Source organism: Cervus canadensis, chromosome 11 (genome assembly GCF_019320065.1).
Source record: "Cervus canadensis isolate Bull #8, Minnesota chromosome 11, ASM1932006v1, whole genome shotgun sequence".
Taxonomy (NCBI): domain Eukaryota; kingdom Metazoa; phylum Chordata; class Mammalia; order Artiodactyla; family Cervidae; genus Cervus; species Cervus canadensis.
Window position 1 is genome coordinate 25,256,689 of NC_057396.1, and position 20,137 is coordinate 25,276,825.

Consider the following 20,137-nt stretch of genomic DNA (forward strand, 5'->3'; position numbering starts at 1 on the left):
GGCTTTAAGTCCTAGATCCTCCCAATTATGGACTGATTCGTGTCCCTGCAAAATTCCCCTGTTGAAGCATTACCCCACAGTGGGACTGTTTCGGGAGACTGGGCCTTTAAAGAGGTAACTGAGTTTAAATGCCGTCATAAGGGTCCCTAATACAACATGACAGGTGTCCTGATAGGAAAAGAAGAGATGCCAGGGATGTGAGGCCCAGAGGGCAGACCATGTGGGGGAGGGCGGCCCTCTCAAAGCCACGGAGAGAGAGCCCAATATTGCGAAGCTGGACTTCTAGCATCCAGAGCTATGAGAACTACATTTCTGTTGTTTTGGCCACCTGGTCTGGTATTTTGTCATGGAAGCCCTAGAAGATGAATGTACTCCTCCTCCTGACATGCTATTTTCTGAGGACCCTCAGTGCTAAGATTGTGGAGCTGGGTCTTGCTCCATAAGACCCGGGGTGAGGACTGGAGGGCAGGAATGGGGAGGAGGACAGGGACGAGCCGGTCCTGACGGGCATCAGGTGGACCTCACAGGCTGGGTCAGAGAGTGAGAGCGTGAGGGGTGGGGAGAGACCGGTCCCCAGACCCCTCGTGGGCGCCCAGAGCAGAGGGAGGGATGAGATGGGCGGGTCGCCAGAGCAGGGAATGGGCCTCTGATCACTCAGGGAGCCTCGTCCACACTCGGCATCAACCATTCAGTCTGACCCACTGCTGCGTGGGGCATCCGAGGGAATTGAGAGATGGTCACACAGCCAGTCTGGGTCAGAGTGGAGCTGTCGGGAGAGGTTTCCTGTCTCCGGACCCACTGCTCTTTCCCCACAGAAATGAAATCAGGCAGAGCGAACATATCTGGGTCATAGGGAGCCTGGATGGATGGAGGGTGGGGCCTTTGGTATGCAAGTTAACAAGGTCTGAGGGGCAGGTGACAGGTCCACCGTCTGCTTTCTGGCACAGGGGCATTCAGGTGCTTGGGAAGACACCATGATCTTGTATTCAGCTCCAAAGCGTGATGCCATGCTGGGCAAGGGGCTAGCGTGACAGGCTCAAGTGGGTGGCACCACCTACCACACGTGCCCCCAGGGACCTGTGGGAACGGCCTCTGCCCCTCCTCTCCCACCACCACTCTGAGATGAGACGGTGAGCGGTCAGGGAAGAAGATGTGGAACCAGGGGGCGATGTCCATTTCTGCCCTGTAAGGGGGATCAGCCGGAGAAGGAAATGTCAACCCACTCCAGTACACTTGCCCAGAGAATCCCATGGACAGAGGAGCCTGGCAGGCTACAGTCCACAGGGTCGCAAAGAGTCAGACACAACTGAGCAAAACAAGGAGGAGGAAGAGGGATTAGCCAGATCCCCCATCTTCAGCTCTGCCTTTGGGGCTCTACAGGAGGTGGGGTTCCTGGGGGGACAGGTGTCTGAAGTCTCGGGAGGACCCGGCAAGCTGACAGCATGATGGAGCAGAGAAAGTCTGGCCAGAGTGAGACGGAGGGGTTGGAACTGTGATCCTGTCTCAAGCTGAATGATGCTGGATGAGTCACTGAACCTCTCTGAACCTGTTTCCTAGGAGAGTGAAATACGTCAATGAACGTACCCAGCATGGTACCTGGCACACAAAAGGTAGTGGGTTAGTGGCTACTGAAGGTCTGAACGATTGAATGAATAAATGAACTTATAACTCTTACAAGGGGAGGCGGACCCAGAACTTGATTGAGGTCTCAGCCTCCAACCCAACCATTCCCACCACCTTCCAACCGCCCACAACTGGCCTCTCATAGGTGGGAGGATGTAAATTTCCAGGAAGACCAGGCTCAGCTCCCCAGGAACCTGCCGACTGACTGCTCTGGGCAGCGGAGATCTAGAAGGTGTCCATGCTGTGTCTGGAGCAGCCCCCCGGGAGCTGGGGTCCCCACAGCGGGAGCGCGGATGGAGGGTTTTGGGGAGGGGATCCTGGAGGGGGCCAGGGGCTAGCTTCTCCCTCCACCCGAGTCCTTTCCTCTAAACACAGCTCCATCTCCCTGCACCACAGGATTAGCACACATCTCTCATTCTCCTATTGCAACAAGATTTTATTTCTAATTATGCTGTAATAAAACTGGAGCGCTCCCAGGCTTCCTTTCAAATGACTTGTACACACACTGCCGATCGGATCCTCCCCGGCCCCATTGTAATAGCATTTCCCTGACATTCATTAGACATGCATGAGAGGGGCGCTTTAAGAATAGAATTGCATTTAAATGGATTTGCTGAGAGAGGAAGATGAAAAAAAAAAAGAGGCGAGCGGTGGGGGGAGACAGAGAGGGAAAGAGGTTTGTTGAACAAACTATGAAAACAAGATGCCATAATAACAGGGTGCTGAAATAAGCTTCTTTCTTCTCAGTCCTCCTCCTGCTGCACATGGTGAAGCCCAGCCGGGGAGCGGCGGCCTCCAACCCTCCCCTCGGAGCCCCCACCCCCACTTTTATGGCGCCCACTGGGGGGGTTCCATAGCTCCTTGCGCCCTGTGGCAGATGCTCATGGTGTAATAGAAATAACTGTTATTACAATTTGGGAAGGCTGCCTTGCTTTGACAGAACCCCAGTAGCCAGGCTGTCGCCTGCAGGAGCGGGGAGGGATGGTCACCGTCTCCCCCTCTCCACCAACCTCCATGCTTGTCTTTAAGGTCCTCACCCCGCTGTCCCTCCCTCTGAATGACCACCCACACCCAGAATCCCCATGGGCTGCTGAGTAGCTGGCATTTTTCTTTTACCCTGGTTGGCTCTGAAGTGTCAGACACAAGAGGTCCATTCTGACCCTGGGCCTTGCTCCCTGCTCTCCACCCCCTCCCCAGAGCACGGACTCTCCCCACAGCACACACACTGGGTGTACCATAAATGGCCTACTATGGATCAAGGGCCTGCCTACTAGGTGTCCATACCTACTGGTGGTCTCATCTAATTTATTCCCCTTCACTATAGCCAGATTCTCTTAAAATGGATATCTGATCTCACCGAAAACCATTCTGTGGCTTCCTATTTTTCTTAGGATGAAGACACAAGTGCTTAACAGGGCGGCCAAAGCCTGCCATCCTTCCCCTGGCCCTCCTTAGCTCCATCTCTGGCCCTGGCCCCAGCTCTGGCCACCACGGCCTTCCTCTGTCCCCCACAGCGCCCAGCTTCTGCCTCCTCCCCACGCCTTGCTGCTACTCCGAACACGTCTCTCACCTCCTCCCCAAAGTTCCCGCTGACCCCATCCCCCAGAGCTCAGCTCACACTCCCTTCCTCGAGAAGAGCCTCCCACCTGTCTTCTGTCCTCTTCGCTGAACACTTGTCACTCAAGACCTGGCACTGTCCCTAGACTGCAAGCCCGCTGAGGGCAGGGCAGGGTGGGTCCTGGCTGCTGCTGTGGTTCCATCCCGGCTCTGGGTAAAGGCTCAAAACAATGGGAAGGAAACCAGGCACTGTGCTGGGGGCTTTCTCCTTTCATCTCGCCTTATTGTGGCAGAGGATTTTTCTTCTCTAAAAGATGAAGACACAGAATCAGAGTGTTCAAAGCAACTAGCCCCAAGTCACAAAGCTGGAGCTATCTGAGCCCAAAGCTGTGCTTTTGCTCTGATGCTTCCTGGTACCACGGGCATTCCCACTGGTCCCTCCCCAAATGGAGGGCCACCCACTCCCCTGCGCTCAGCGAGGTCCTTCTCAAGCCCTCCTTTTTCTAGAAGGCCCCTGGGAGAGTCCAGCTAGTGCCGACCCTCCCCGCCTTCTGCAGACTCAGATTCTGGGGCTGCAGCCTGGGACGCGGAAGGGCCTCTAGTTTCCCATTTGGATGTTCCCACCTGTCCCACAGGATCATTCTTACATCCCCAATAGACTGCAGGTGCCTTAAAAAGCGGCCACATCACTCTTCTGAACCCCCAGTACCTTCGGGCCCGGGCTGCAAACACACAACCGACAGAGCCTCGGATCTGCAGGCGGGAGGGCTGCTCTGCCACACAGTGTCTGCAGGGCCCAGAGAGGAGCCCTCTGAGCCTCGGCCCCTCATCCAGAAGGCGGTGCTGATGCCACAGGGGCCCTGTGAGGCCTCTGGTCTGCAGCAGAGACGGTGCCCCAGAGAAGCTCTGTCTCCTCTTGTCCTGTTCCTTCCTTGGGGCTCTGTTTGGTGATAATGGGGATGAGAAAGCTGGTATGACTGTGTCCCAGAGCAGGTATGGCTAAAAGGGACACAGTACCATGGCCTCTCGAAGCCATCTGATGTGGCTCCAGGGGCCCTGCCATAGCAGTGGAGACCATCCCTCTGTCTTTCCTGTGTTTGGGTGGGAAGACCCACCACCTTCCTGCCCCCAGGCCTGGTTCAGAGGCCTTCAGTGTCCACACACTGCAGAGACGACACTTCCATGATGAGCAGTCGGAGCCCCAAGGCCGAGGGCAGCTGGCAGGATGTCCACCTCTGCCTTCCAGTGCCTAGCACTGCCCAGGCCTGGCCCAGGGTGTGTTCGTGAATGAGACCATGACCTCCATGAAGGCAGGGACTGCTCGGTTTTGTGTACAACAACTTGCATGTGGTGATGCTCAGAAAAAGATCTATTGAATGAATGAATGATGAATGGAGTGAATGCACGAGCCTCAGCCTTTTTTTCCCCTGGTAAGTATTTAGGCTCTGAAGTCAGCCAAACTTTGGCTCCATCTGTGTGATCTTCACAACATACCTGACCCCTCTGATTCCATTTCTTCTTCTCTAAGATTCTGCCAATGATAGTTCCAATCACACAGAGTTGGAGTTGTTGCAAGAATTAAAGCACCTGACTGGTGCCCGCATGATGAAAGTTCAAATAAGCAACAGCTCTCATTGCTATGACTACCCAGCTTCCAGGGAAGGGAGATCCATCTAATGTCTACTTCAACCCACTTGGGAGCTTGGAGTGACCACTCATGTTGGTGGTTCTAGATTGTTCCCGAGGCAGTTTTGCTCTTTTGAACATCTGTTTTTATTATTTACAGGCTAATCAATGTGACTTTATGACACACCAGTGATGCCAGCTTATCAGGAAAGGTAGAAATGCTCACAGTCCCATCCACATTTGTATCTCATCAGTTCTCAAAACAAGTCTGTCTCAAAAAAGTGATGTTAACACAAAAGCACTTGCCCCAACCCTACTCGCACATTCACTTTCCCCCAAAGCCATGCAATCTCTGCAGCTTTGGGCTCTAAATTACATCCTATGTACCCAGGAACCTCCTCTCCCCCATCTAGCCCTCTCTCATCTCTTCCTCCCCTAACTTGTAAGATCTGTACCCCTTACCCAGCTTTCATCAGACACTTGCTTTTTGTTGTTGATTTAAATAATGCATCAGTGGCGACTTCCTTGGTGGCAGCACACAGCGGTGAGGAATAGGGGAGGGGCATAGGGAGGTACTTCTCATTTAAGGACTTCCATTAGGTGCCAAGCCAGAGGGTTAGATAGTTCACATGCACGGCTCTAGTTTAATCCCAAGAGCAGCAGTAGCATTCCCATTTTACAGATGAGGAAAGTGGGCTCATAGAGATGCAGAGACTTGTCCAAGTCACTCAGCTGGAAAACAACATAAATGGGATTTGAACCCAGCTTGTCTGACTACACAGCTCCTTGCAGACAGACACCACAGATCCCGCTATGGGATTTCCATGGGTCTGGCCTGGTAGGTCTGTTACTGACATGAGCTGCTGACCATAGCCATCTTTCAGGGACATACAAACATCAAATGAGAAATGAGAAACAAACAAGGTAAACGCTTCCCCCTTGGCCAGGCACACGGTGAGGGCTACGCTCCTGGTGTGTGTGTTCCGAGTGTGACACTGGCTTCGGCTGCACCCAAGTCCTCTCAGCACAGCTCTGGCCCCGCCAGCTCCCCCAGGCACGCACTGCTACACCCACCTTGCCCAGAGTGGCGCCAACTCCCTGGCTTCCCCACACAATTGGAATTCTGAGCTCATTCACCTGATAGGTGCAATTTCCCACCTCTCGCTCTCTGGCACTTTCTGTGTAATCAATCACAAAATTGTTTCCAAATTAACCTAGATTTAGCTCTAGTCACTCCTCTTCCAACTCCAGTGATTTCCTATCTACCTCCTGGGTAGGTTACATCCTCCAGGCACCGCCCCCCTGTGCCTCTGCCTCTCCCTGCAAATCGCTTACTGATCCAGAGGCTGTCTTTCTGCCTAGCGTGACCCTCTGCTTTGCCCTCAACCATGGTTTAGGGGCACAGGACAGGCAGTTCCTTCCTTCTCCTGCTACCTTTTCTTGGGATTCACTTTATATGCTGCACTTTCTTTTAATTAATGTTTTGGGTTGAAGGGGCCATCAAGATTCCTCTGCACAAGTCCCTAAAAGTGTGTAAAGAGAAAGAAGTTTGGGAGGACAAAGGTCAGAAGGAATTGGTACTAGGAAAGAGTCTGGGGATATGAGTCAAAGCTGAAACAATAATTCCTCGGTGAATCCCAAGTATGCCCCACCCTCAGTGGCATTCCTGTCTTGAAAGAGCAGAGAAGGAAAAGAGCATGAATTGAGTTCCTACTATGTGTCAGGTACTACATTCTGTGCGTCACAGATGAGCATCATCATCCCAATGTACAGATGAGAAAACTGAGGCTCAGGGAAGCTGGGGAAACTGTCTGTGCCACAGACCCAGGACGTGAACCCAGGTTCAAAGCTTGACACTGTCATCCACTGTACCAAACACTTCTGATTCTCCTTCTGTAGGGTCTTCTGAGGGGTACGTGTAGGGGGAGGGGTAGAAAGGAGGAGACGGGGGTGGGGCATCATCTAGCACCCTTCTGCCAGGTAAGCTCCAGCATGGGCTTTTGGCTCAGTGGTAAAGAACCCGCCTGCCAATGCAGGAGACTGGATTCGATCTCTAGGTCAGGAAGGTCCCCTGGAGAAGGGAATGGAATCCTCTATTCTTGCCTGGGAAATCCCACGGACAGAGGAGCCTGGTGGGCTACAGGTTGCAAAAGAGTCGGACACAACTTGGCAACTAAAACAAACCAAACAAGCTTCAGTATAACATCTGCCTCCTTGGGCTTTAAGCTAAAGGTAATTGTGACCCGAACTGGCAGCTGAGGTGGGAAGGAGTTGGGGTGGGAGAGGGTGGGTCACAGAAGCAGAAAATCTGAAAGCCGCTGGCTCTGGAGGGAGTGAGCCAGTGAGGGCCTCGGTGTAATTTCACAAGGCCTCGGTGGCCCAGCGGCTGTGGGGGTGTCCTGGCATATCACCAGTCACACGATCAAAGAACAAGTAGGAATGAATATTCCTGAGGTGGTCCGGGGCCTCTGATACCAGCAGAAAATTACAGGACAGGAGCATTACAGAATGAATGGGAGGGGACGAGAGATTTCCGTGGCTAATCCTGTTAACAAGACAATTTCTTATCAAACTCATTATGCTTTTCCAAAGGAGGGAGCAAGAAGGGGAAGGGGAGGTAGGGGGAGAGTGTGTCGGGGCTGAGCCCTGGAGAAGGAAGGAGAGCTGTGGTTACAGAGATGGCAGGTTCCCGGGGAAGGAGGCATGTGAGAGGCAGGCATCCGGGAAAAGAGAACTCTGCTCCGTCCCTGCTCTGGGGGCCAGGGGCAACCCCCTCCCTGACAGCTAAGTCCCTGCTGGGAACACCCTCCCTGCCCTGCCAGTTGTCTGAACCCATAAGTGCCCAATAGTTTGGCCACCTGATATGAAAAGCTGACTCATTGGAAAGGACCCTGATGCTGGGAAAGATTGAGGGTGGGAGGAGAAGGGGACGACAGAGGACGAGATGGTTGGATGGCATCACCAGTTCAATGGACATGAGTTTGAGCAAACTTCGGGAGAGAGTGAAGGACAGGGAAGCCTGGTGTGCTGTATCCATGGGGTTGCAAAGAGCTGGACATGACTGAGTGACCGAAGAAGAAGAACAACAACAGGTGCCTGGAGAAAAGCAGGCTCTCAATCCTTTCTCTGACCAGATCCCCATCTCGCTGCATCTCCCGGGGGTCAGAGAGGACCATCCCTGTCTACGCAGCTGCTGACCAAGCAAAGGACACCCTGGGTTTGCCAAGCATGTTTCTGTGCAGCTTCTCACTTCCCTCCCCCATTCTGCCTCTGTGAGAGAGGCAGAGAGGGAACTATAGGGCTCAGAGCTCAGTGGGTCCCTGCTGGCACTGAATAGCTTAGGGTTTTGGGCAAATCACTTAACCTCTCTGAGCAATCATTTTCTCATCTTGAGAACAGAGATTAGATAAACCCTGCCCTACCTACTTCACAGGGTCCTTGTCAGGATTAAAAAGGACAACGTGGGCAAAAGTTGCAATCTGTGAACCATTTACATGAACAGAGGTGTCTGTTAGGGTCATTCTGAAGTCAAGATAACAAGGTTAAGTGTCTTACTGGAGGTAAGGAGGTGCAGGTAGGAAGCCGGGGCTTGAAACTTTAGTTTCAAATCCAGTCATTTCTGCTGCCAGGAGATCACTCCATGGCCTTGTCTTTGACTAGACAATCACAAGGGACTTCATTTGGCACAAACTTAGTATCTGTGTATTAAGGGCCTATGACACACTCAGAATTCTCCTGGGCTGGCCTGGGGAAACAAAGAGTGAGGTCAAGGACAGAGTCCTGATCCTTAAGAAGCTTGGCATCCAGGTGAGAAGGAGGAGTCACATCCATGGAGCAATGAAAACAATTCAAGTCAGGGTGTCTCCCTCATTCCCACAGAGACCCAAGGGTACAGCAAGAAGGGACAGACAGAGAGTCATGGAGGAGGGAGGGCTTCCTGGAGGACTCAGGACTCTCAGTGGGTGCTAAAGGATGTGTGGTATGGATAGATAAAGAGAAGTCAGGGGAACATTCAACATTTATGGAGCACTTATTATACACCTGGTGCTGTGATAAATTAGGGACAGATACAAAGATGCTGACAAAGGTCCGTCCAGTCAAGGCTATGGTTTTTTCCAGTAGTCATGTATGGATGTGAGAGTTGGACTATAAAGAAGGCTGAGGGCTGAAAAATTGAGGCTTTTGAACTGTGGTGTCGGAGAAGACTCTTGAGAGTCCCTTGGACTGCAAGGGCAGAGGAAAATGGGGAGTTGTTGCTTAATGGTTACAGAATTTCAGTTCTGCAAACTGAAACTGAAGTTAAACATTACTGTTTAGACGATGGATGTACAACAATGTGAATGCACTTAATGCCACTGCACTATACTCTTACAAATGATGAAGATGGCAAATTTTATGTTATGTGTATTCTAGCATAATGAAAAATAATAACAGAAGGGCAGATTCTACTGGCACAAACCTTTCAGCCTTTGCCCTTCCTTGTTTTGTTCCTGCGGAAAAGATGGATATGCGGCTCAGAAGCACAGAGGCTGTCTGGTAGTCATGAGGGTGGCAAAGCAGGAAGGGAAAAGGAGTCTGGTTTCTTATCAACTGGGCCAGCCCTGAGCTGCCTGCTCCCAGACTCTGGTATATGAGAAAAGCAACAACTCTCCAACTTGGCTGAGCCATTGCTGATGACTTCTTGTTACATGCAGCCAAATGCCATCCTAACAGAGACAGTTTCTGAAGCTCATTGCCTCTGGCTGCTTCCACCCCTCCAGCCTCTTGTTTTATGTCTTCCTGCTCCAGCTTCTCTGACACGATGGGACCCTGTATCTCCTGGAAATGTCTGGCCCTGGGCCTTTGTGCCCCTTAGGCCCTCTGCAAGCCCTTCCTTCTGAGCGGCCTCCTTTATTGGCCCAAAGGCATCCTCCATGGCCTTCTGCATTCAGGGTGGGCACTGCCCTGGATGGGTGAGTTACCTTTTGTCCAGACTGCCCTAGTACTCCATGCCCAGCTCTCTCATGGGATTTATCACTTTTCTCAAGAGTGGCTATTTTCGTGTTCTCTCCCCTTTAGACAGTGAGCTCCTTGAAGGGCGAGATCTATTCAGGACCCCTGGTCTTTTGAGGCAGGTGCTGGGTAAGATGTGTGGACCAGCACCTTCGTGATTTCCAGGGGCTCACAACTGGATGAGGAGGATTCCGACCCATAGAAACGGTTCCCTGAGAGGGGTGGCCTGAGGCCCTAGGGAACCCAGAGGACCAAGTGACCGCTCTGTCAGAGACGAGGTTACCGTTGAGCTGGGGTCTGAAGGACACCTCTTGGAGTTGGGGTGTCTGCCGTCTCCTGGTGTGGGTGTTCCTGCTTCCCAGTGTGGGGGTGAAGAAATGAGGCATGACAGGGCTGGGGGCCTCTGGGAATCAGGGCAGAGCAGGGTTTTGGGGGGCAATGACATGACGGGGCCAGAGTGTCAAGAGCCTCTGCATGGAGGGGCTGCTGAGGAGAGAGAGTCGTCATGGTTGGGGGCTCAGGAGCCAGGCACACAGTCAGCGCTGCTCACCTATCAGCTTAACCACCACGATCCACTCGGATTCATGAAAAGCTCTCCAGCAAAAGTGTGGAGGACGGCAGCAGGGAACCCAAAGAGGGCGGCAGCAGGAAGCTAGCATGAGCCTCTGCAGGAGTCCTGGGGCCTGACAGGAGATGGGGGTGAGGGGGGAAGAGGGAGAAGAGAGGAGGGCGGGGTCTGCTGCAGAGAGAGGAGACTGCAGTCTAGGGCCGAGACCTGACTCTGTCCCTTACTGCTGTCACTTAGGCCAGTTTCCAAGGTCTTTGTGCTAGTTTCCACATGAGCCCAAGAGGGTTCATCGTGGGGCCCATCCCAGAGGCATGTCATGTCAATTACACAAGGCTAAAGGTTACACGTGGTAAGCACACGGCCAGGCACATGGCCAGTGCTTGGTGACCCTGAAGGAAGCTGGGGTAATGGGATCGCCCTCAGCTCCTGTGGGATGTTTAAGGACAGTAAAATCTGTGTATGGAGCTGAGGGATAAACTGGGGGCTACAGGAGGTCCAGGGGGTTGACAGGGGAGGGCTGGAAGGCAGAGCCTTTGAAGACCAGGGCAAGGAGTCTGGGCTTATCTGAAGGTTTCTGGATGGTGGTGTGTAGGATGGGAAGAGTGCTTTAGAAGGATGAATTGGGCTGTGTCTACAGAGGAGAGAGAGAGGGAGGAGAGGGAGTGAGAAGGAGGGCAGGGGGGAGAGAGGGAGGGAAAGGGGGAGAGAGAGAGAGAGAGAGAGAGAGAGAGAGAGGCACTGGGGACTGGGAGGTGAGTGAGAGAGAACCAGACTTTTTCCTTTCCAGACTCACAGTCATCAATCTAAGTCCTGCCCAGTCTCTCCCATCCTCCAACTTGGCCCTACTAGTGGGTCCAAGAGGAAGTAGGTAGAGGGGACATAGAGAAAAGCTACAGACAACCAGATCCTGTCAACATGCCCTACATGAGATCCTGCTTGACTCCAGAGCCCAGGTAGCAGGTACTCTGCCTGGCGCTGCAGCCATACCACCCATGTGTCCGCGTGAAGGCGGGGAGCTGAAGAGATGGATGTGCTCACGTCCTCCGCCTCCCAGTGAAGGTCAAGTGCTCTGAGAAATCAACTTGTCCAGCAGGATTTACATGCACTGGAGGAAGTGTTGGCATCATTTTGCAGCCATCCACCTAGAACTTAACAGTCCATTTACCTGCATCTTCAAAGCTGTGATGCTGATCCACTTTTTGTTGGATTAAATTGGTTTTGTGGGGAAGAGAGTGCCGATAAAGAGGTGACATGTTGGCATCTTCCCAGTAAGAGGGGAGCATTGTCTTTCCTGCACATGGATGCAGGGAAGGGCCAGTCTAGACAGGACCAGGTGAGCTAGAAGCTAGACTAGACCTCGGATGAGGGATCCTTTAAAACAGGCATGAAGATTTCTTTGGAGGCCTTCATGGTAATACTGAAGGAAGTAAAAATGTTCCCTAGAAACTCTAGTGAGGGTCAAGTGTCACAGATGGGAGGTCAAGTGCCACAGATGGGAGGTCACGTGCATGGGGACCTGAGGAAGCAAGTGCAGAGACTGAGTTTGGCAGAGGAGGCTCTGATAGGAGACACAAGGAACCTTCTGGATGAGGCTACAAGTGCTCCTGCCATTGCAGGCTGCTTCCCTGGGACAGACATGGACTCACAATCCCTGGCTCCCGGGGAAAAGGCTTAACCTTGCTCCCACTGTCTTCTGTACCTTTGCAGAACGTGGAACTGGCCCAGGGTTCTTGTCCTGGAGGAAACCGGGCCCCTTTGGGCCCGTAGTCCCAGTCCCTCTCCCTGCTCCCCCCACCACCCCTCCCCTCAATTTCAGGCCCCAGTGTCAACAGAGGGGTTGGGTGCAGTGGAAGTTGGGAGGGAGTGGAGCTTCAGCTTCCCAGAGCCCCAGTCCATCTTCCTCCCTTTCATCTGAGCAGAAAACAAGGGATAGGCCCCAGGCTCCAACAAAGCAGTTTTCTATGTGCAATCTGCATCTTCTGTCTCCATCTTGGGTGGCCTGGTTTTAGGCAACTGGAGGAAAGAGCGGTGGCTCTAGCTAGAGAAGGTGTTTAGTCCAGTCTGGGGTGTAAAGTGTTGGTGGTGGTAGTGGGAGGGGAGGGGGCATGGCTCTGAGATGAGAAGGCCAGAGGGGACAATGCCCAGGGAGACAGCATTAGGGACCAAGGGGGGAAAGGCCTAGGATGGTGGTTCCCATGGTGGGGGCGGTGACTTTGCCCCTCACGGGACAGGAGCAGTGTTTGGAGACATTTTCAGTTGTCACAACTGGGTAGGGGCAGTTGTCATTGGCATCTGGTAGGTAGAGGCCAGGGATGCTACTAAACATCCCACAAGCACAGGGCAGCCCCTCAACAAAGGATGATCAGGTCTAAGATGTCAACAGTGATGAGGTTGAGAAGCCCTAGTTGGGTGGAATCAGAGGAAAGAAGGGGGGGAATAAAGCAGGGAGGAGGGGGAGGGGGAGTCAGCTCTAATCAGTGTCTCAGACTCAGGGCAGCGCTCGGTGCTATGGGGCCAACAGAAGGAGCAGTGGCCATTCAGCTGTGCACAAGCTGAGAAGCTGCCATCTGGACCCACTACACCAGGTCCTGGTGCCCTGGAGAAGTGCAAGGTAAGGAGGAGGCCGGACTGAAGGGGGCAGAGAGAGGTAGGGCCGGCCTACAGACCTGAGCAAAGTCAAAGGCCACATGAAGGGTGCTGTTCAGGTGCAGAGATCTACGGGTTGGCCGGGGTGAGTCAGGGCCAGGTTAGCAGGAGCTGGGGTGTAGGGTTGGGGTTGAGGAAGGGTCTGCCCCAAGCTCAAGGATGCTGCAGCCAGGTCAGAGCTCCTGAGGCCAGTTCCCCAAGTGAACAGGCCTGGTTGTTGCGGAGGGGTAGGCAGAATGAGCAGAGGAGGGGCTGAGGTCAGTCTCTTCTTGGAAGGGAGGAGGGACCACTCTGACCAGGGACATATTGAAGAAGTCAGGGGCTGGAGAAGACTGCATTCTATTAGCGATGAGGATGACGCTGATGATGGAAATTCTAATAGTTCTAACACAGCTGCTGGCCGTTGAGCATCTGCTTCGTGCCAGGCACAGTGGTAGACATTTTAATAAAGTATCTCATTTAATCAACATGATAACTCTGTGCAGTATACAAAGAAGCCCAGAGGGGTGAAGTGATGGTTCAAGCTGGTGAGAAGCAGCCTTGTCATCATCACAGCCCCTGTCTCTACTGTCACATCCTCTCAATACCTTATATTAGTCCTCCCATCTGATACGCACACGGCCCCGTGAAGCAGGCAGGGCAAGGACCACTAATCTTCTTTACACTGAAGAAAACGAGGACACCCAGTTTACTAGTGGGAAGCCAGAACCACAACTCAGCCTGTTGACTCCTACTGAGGCTATTTCCAGAACTCTCTAGAACTTGGAAAGGGCAAGCATTCCTGCCCCACTTCTGCCTCTGCCTCTTCATGACGGGGGTATTGCATCTAGCTCCTGTGCAACTTGCCGGAGCCAACCCCACCAGCTCCCTGGACCAGGCCTGGGAGAGGCCTGTGGGCTCAGAGCACATTGGCATAAGATCCTGCCCAGCCATCCTGGCCTCCGGGGCATGGGCTTTCATCTTGGGCATGCCAGCACTGCTTCTCCCCCACTGCCCATCCCCTCGAGGCTTTCCTTATTATTGCAAAATTAATCTTCATTTACTAAATAATTCATGAGGCAGTGACAGGAAATGCTTAACAAAGCGTAAACTCCCCAGCCCGGCTGGCCTGAACCAGGAGCTGTCCCAAAGCCTGGGCTCCGGGGCTGCCCAGGGACAGAGCTTGGAGGGTGGGTACCAGGGCTCCTGGGCACAGCCACCAGTGAGCAGGAGAGCTCAGGTTGCAGAAGCAGACTCTCTAGGCGATTGGAGCAGAGGGATCACTGGGGAACATGTACCAAACTGGGCATGTGTGCTGTGTGGGATGGCACCCCCTCTACCCTGGGGAACAAGGCCCTCCTCTCACCCGAGCAGTGCAAGGTGGGCAGATGCCCTTTCCCTCGTACGCCTTCAGATCACCCCCTAACAGGAAGTTAGACTGCAACCCAAGGCAGCGAGCGCTGAACTCTGCATCAGGAGGCTGTGTCCTGACCACTTCAGCCAAGAGATCCTGGACCGTTGCTTCCCATCTCCCAGCTCTGGCTTCCTTGTGCAGAATGAGGACTTGTCCAGATGAGTTTTTAGACCTCGCCCAGTTGGGGCACTCTGATGTCACCACCCCTTCTCTTAAACCCCACTGTGGCTTTGTGCTGCCGTTGGGATGAACTTCCATGAGCCTTTTCCTGATGAGGGTACTGCCCACGTGTCCAGCTGACCCCTGCCGCTCACCTTAGTCCATCTGCTCAGAACCACATATCCTTCCCCAGTTCTCTCCTCCTTGGGCTCTCTGCCCAGGAAGCCCCCTTCCCCCACCCACCGGTGAAGGTCGGGGCCTCTGACTCCCGCCCCATCTGCCCCCTCCACTAACTTCCTGTCTTCAGTCGTAGCTCAGCTTTCACTTCCACTGAACACCCCACAGGAACCGCTTGGGAAGGGCTGGATGCCCCCTGTACACGCAGCAGAGCCCCTGGGCTCCTTGCACACCGCCATGTGCATTTGCCTTTGACACGTTTCCCTGTTCAAGCATGTGCTCCCTGAGGATGGGATAAGCACTAGCTTATCCCCAGTGCCTTGTACAGCGTGGCTTGGCGGATGTGGAATGAATAGATGATTGCATGCAATGATTCCATGGGCATAGAAGCCCAGGAGGAACACGTTTCAGGGCAAGGATGGGGGGTGAGGGAAGGAAGGGGGTGGGGAAGCAGCCAGAAAAGCCTCACAATCTCTGCTGGAGAGACAGTGCTGGTAGAGAATGGGCCATCATAGATGGCTGATGATGCAAGCCCTTCCGCCTTCAGCCTTGGTTCAGAGGGGCAGGCGTTCTGGGTCTATACGTTTGACAGAGCACAGACATGGCCCTCTAAGGTGCCATTCTTCCAGGAGGGGCCGAAGAGCTCAAGCTCTCATCAGCAACACATCCTGAGTCCCCAGGCAGCCCCTTGAGCCCCACATACGCTCCCCACCTAGGGCACGCACCTCCTTGAACACATCACAGCCCTTCTCCCCTTGAGCCTGGACTCCATGCAATCCCTGTGGGATTGCTACCTCCTCTGTGTGCATCTCAGGTCTTCTTAGAACTATATCTCGCTCTGAGCCCTCATACTTCATTGCATGTGTTTAACACTCCCGTGAGTTGCACTGAAATGTTGACATGTGGGTGTTCTTGGCAGAAGGTAAGTTCTCTGAGGCCCAAGGCTCAATTGGTGGAAACCAACAGAGTTGGGCTGAATGTTAGTTCTCTGCCAGTAGCTGACACAGAGTAGGCACTTTGTGAATAAATGAGTGAATGAATGAGTGAAGGTGCTTCCCTTTTCAGGACTCAAGTTCCTTCTTTCCCATATTATAGGAATGTTGTAAGGCTGACAGATACTGTGTAGAAAGGTCCAATGTAGAAAATAAAGGGCTACTATTATTGCTACTCATCGGGACTTCCCTGATGGTCCAGTGGTTAAGAATCTGCCTGCCCATGCAGGGGACACAGGTTTGATCCCTGGTCCAGGAAGATCCCACAGGCCAGGGGGCAGCTAAATCCATGTGCTACAACTACTGAGCCTGCACTCCAGAGCCTACGCTCACAACAAAAGCCACTGCAGTGAGAAGCCGCATGCAGCAATGAAGACCCAGTGCAGCCCAAAATAAATAGATAAAATTATTGCTATTCATCAGCATGCCCCACCCACACCTCCCATCCCAGACAACTGCTTCCTGACATGAGATGAATATCAAAAACCATCACTGGAGCACCAAACCCACTTCCTGGGGGTGTGCTATCCACGCCAGTCCTGGGGGGCAGTTTGCTGCTTTATTATAGTGTGCTTATTTCTTGCACATAGAAGGAAAGTTAAAAGAGATTCAGGAAAATGAGGATAAAGGAAAGAGAGGAAAAGCACACCCAAAGAACAAACCAGCATCATACAAGGTAGACGGCGCTGCAGGATCCACGGTGCAGGCAGCCCAGCTTACCCCTCACCCCCAAGCCTCCAGCTCTAGAAGCTTGTTAAATACTGAACCCCGGCTGTGGCGGAAAGCAGGCAGGGCTGGGAAGGAGGGTTTGGGGGCCAGCTGCATTTTAAAAACAGCTGATAAAAGCTCCTCTCCTTGTGAACTTCCTACCTCCAAACTTTCACAGACGTGAACAAAGCCCCGCGCCAGAGGGAAATTGAGTCTCATCGGCTGCCCTGAGGTCCTTAACGCCCTCCTGTGTCATCTGGGCCTCCTCTGTCACGGCAGCGTGTGTGTCCCTCACGTTTGCTGTTCGTGCTTAGTTTTGAGGCATTTCACCACCATTACGTTAACTCCTTCTTGTTTGGAAAATGTAAAAGCAGCAAGTGTTATTAAGTGCTGGGCAGAAGAGGAAAACTATTAGCATGGGTACTGACGTGGGGAGAATCTGAAAAATGAGAAGCTGAGAGAAAATGACAAATGTTGCCCTGCTTCCCCACAGGATGAACTGTGTGACAGTAAGGACCATACTGAGGGCAGAGAGTAAACCACACAAGATGTGAAAAAGGCAGCCAGAAGACTGAGCTGGGGGTGGGGGAGACCCCTCACCTCACCCACACCCCCACCCCATGTGTAGGAGCTCAAAGCTGCAGAAGAGTCAGTTCATCTGTGAGATGGGCAGATGTCTCTTGGAGAACTGTCTCCCACACCCCAGGATCTGATGACCTGACCCAGTTTTCAGAGCTTATGCTAGTCACAGATAATATTTTTGAATGCTCACTATGGCTCAGGCACTTCATGTGGATTGAGTTACTCTATCTTTCCAGGTAATTTTTATCATCATCATCATCTATTTTATATGGTTTTTTTTTAGGGGATGGAGACCTACAGAGTAATTTGTGCAAAGTTAGAGAGCTGGTCAAGTGAAGCAGTCAAAAGGTAGGTTACCCTCCACTCCTGCTCACAAATTGCAGAGACAGAACATGAACCCAGGCCTCTTAATTCCCATCCTGCCTCCCATCACACCAAACTACCACCCTTAGTTTATTCTATACTAATTTTTACAGAGAAGTTTATTCTATACTATGGAGTATATATACGGAGTATATTTTTATGGAGAGTTTATTCTATACTAATTTTTAAGGAGAAGTCAGAAAGGCTTCATGGAGGTGGTGACATTTGAACTGGGTCCTGGTGGCTTCATGGAGGTGGTGACATTTGAACTGGGTCTTGGTGGCTTGGATAATTGTTATTGGCCAAGTTTCCTTTCCTTGTAGGCCAAGAGAAAACTACATTTCCCAGCCTTCCCTGCAGCCAGGTAAGCCTATATGACTGAACAATTGGATGCAGGCTGAAAAGATGCACCCACTCCAGGCCTGGCTCCCAAGAGCTGCCGCATGTTCCTCCACACTCACCTCCTCTTCTTTACTTTTTGGCCACATACCTGGATTCCAGTGGAAGGCTCTGAGACCCCAGGAGAAGAAGAGCTTGGCCTCCAATGACTCACAGGGATGTGATGTGAGAAATAAACTTGTAAGGTACTAAGTCATTGAGATCTTGGAGCTGTTTATTACAGCAGATTGCTTACCTTCTATTAGAGCCCTGAAGGATGAGGATGTGTTTGCAAAGGCAAAGAAAGTGGAGAGGACTTTCTGAGAAGTGAGACCACCCTAGGCAAACTTGGGAATGTGAGGGAGCATGTCAAGCCAGCAACCTTTAGAGACAGAAGGAGAGAAATAAGCCAGAATGGTGGGGGCCAGCCAAGAGAAGACCTTGAATGCTGTTTTGGAGATGGCGGGGAAACTCAGGGGGTTTAATGCTAAAGACTGACATGTTTAATCTGAGTTTTAGAAAGATCATTCTAGTGCTTGTTTCCTCAAGACCTTTCCAAGGAATCCCGGTCTTGAGAACTGTTCATAGAAAATTCAGTCCTTTCTGCCCATGGGGGCTCACAACACACACTAACACATCAATCAATTTCTAGCCTTTATTGGTTTACCTGCTTCATAGCGCTCGCCGCTATTTAAAGCTCTCATTTGCTTATCTTCTATCTCCTTCCACTAGAATATAAGCCCCATGAGAGCATAAAACTTGTCTGTCTTATTCGCCACCCATTCCCAACAGCTAGTTGCATACCCGGCACTTGGCAGGTGCTCATTACATTTTTGGCGACTGAGTGATTAAAGGCTCTGAGAAGTCCTGCGTAAAGAATAGGTTCACTGTGTGTGTGAGAGCAATTACAATTTCCCTGACTATCACACTTTGGAAATGCTATTCTAGTGGCCAGTGGCAGATGGTGGAGTTCTTTGCTGACTGTGCCTACCGACCCCAGGGACCACTGAGGGCTATGACCCTTCATGTGTTGGGGGTGGGGAGGTTCAGCTAAAATATAGAGATGCCCCTGGCCAAGGCAGCTGGAAGCTGGTGAGGAGGCTGGGGCCTTGCTCCCTGAAGAGCTCAAAGTGGGATTAGGTCTGCTCCCCGCCAGCCTGGCTCCACGCCAGCTGCAAGGCCAGCTTTCCACATGTGGCAGCTGAGGGGAGAGGCTAAGCTCTGAGGATTAATGCCAGCCTTGAGCAGGACCCAGCTCCCGAGTCAAATGATCTTCTGCTGGGCACTAGGAGCCCAGGCAAATGAGATAATGAAATCCAAGCTTCATCAGGGGAAGCGGCAGGGCCCAGCGACCCGAGCCCCGGGGAAGGTACAGGGAAACCAGAGCTCCAGAGGGAGGAGAAGTGGCTGTACCCAGCTCAGTTTGGAGGGACCGCAGAGCGGGAAGGGGTTTTGTAGAGCACCCTCATCACCGCAGTCACTGCTTCCATTAGTTGAGCAGCTACTATGCACCAGACATTGACAAGAGTCCTTTCAACATCGTAGAGGTAGGGATTGTTGTCCTTATTTGACAGATGTTGACACTGAAGCACATTGGGGGGTGGGGGGAGGCAGGGAAGGGAGAAAGGGAGGAAGAAAGAGAGACATTTGCCCAAGATTCTGGAGTGAGTGACGGCCAGGCTTGAAGGAGGAACCCAGTCCTGGACTCTCTGCCCAGTGCTCTTCCCTCCACTCTCTGGCTTCCTGGAGCCCTAGAGCCTGCCCTTCTGGGCTCTTGAGATCCAGGCCTTCCCGGAAAAAGCCTCAGCCCTGGGGCCCGGCAAGTCCTCTGCTCTCCTGCTCAGAACAGCTCAGTGAGAGGACGGCGGAGGAAGAACCCGCCTCACGCTGTGCTCCCCCAGCTCCAGCTGTGCGCACTGGCCTTGCTCTTCGAATCAAAGACGTTCCCACACAGCAGAAGCTCATTGCGGTTTCCACGAGGGCTCCCTCAGCTGTGGCCTCGTTGGCTTCCCAGCCTAGTCCTGGGAGGCGAGGTGAGTGGGGCTGAGGAGGGGGCCGCCAGTGGTCCCAGGTCAGTCAGCTGGTGGCGGAGAAGCCAGGAGGAAAATTCAGATTCCTGATGTTATAACTGGTGTTTCCCAGTCGTCATGATTAGCGTGGATTTCCAGCTGTGAGGTATGGTCCTTGGGGACCTCCCCTCCCCACCCCTGGGTCCCCTGCCAGGGCCTTCCTGCCCTACCCCCATTTTGTTCTGGGGTGTGTGCTCAGGTCATGCTGGCCCTATTTCCAATCTAACACCAATGCTGGGCCTTTAGAAGGTGGTCAGTAAGTACCTGCAGGTGAATTATTATGAAGGCCGTTGTCTGGGGGAAT

The 20,137-nt window shown here is 52.6% G+C and overlaps 1 protein-coding gene across 1 annotated transcript in view; it reads right to left on the reverse strand.

Moving 5' to 3' along the window:
- DSCAML1 (DS cell adhesion molecule like 1) overlaps window positions 1–20,137 on the reverse strand; it is a 365,655-nt gene that overhangs the window by 106,585 nt on the left and 238,933 nt on the right. The window lies entirely within an intron of this gene.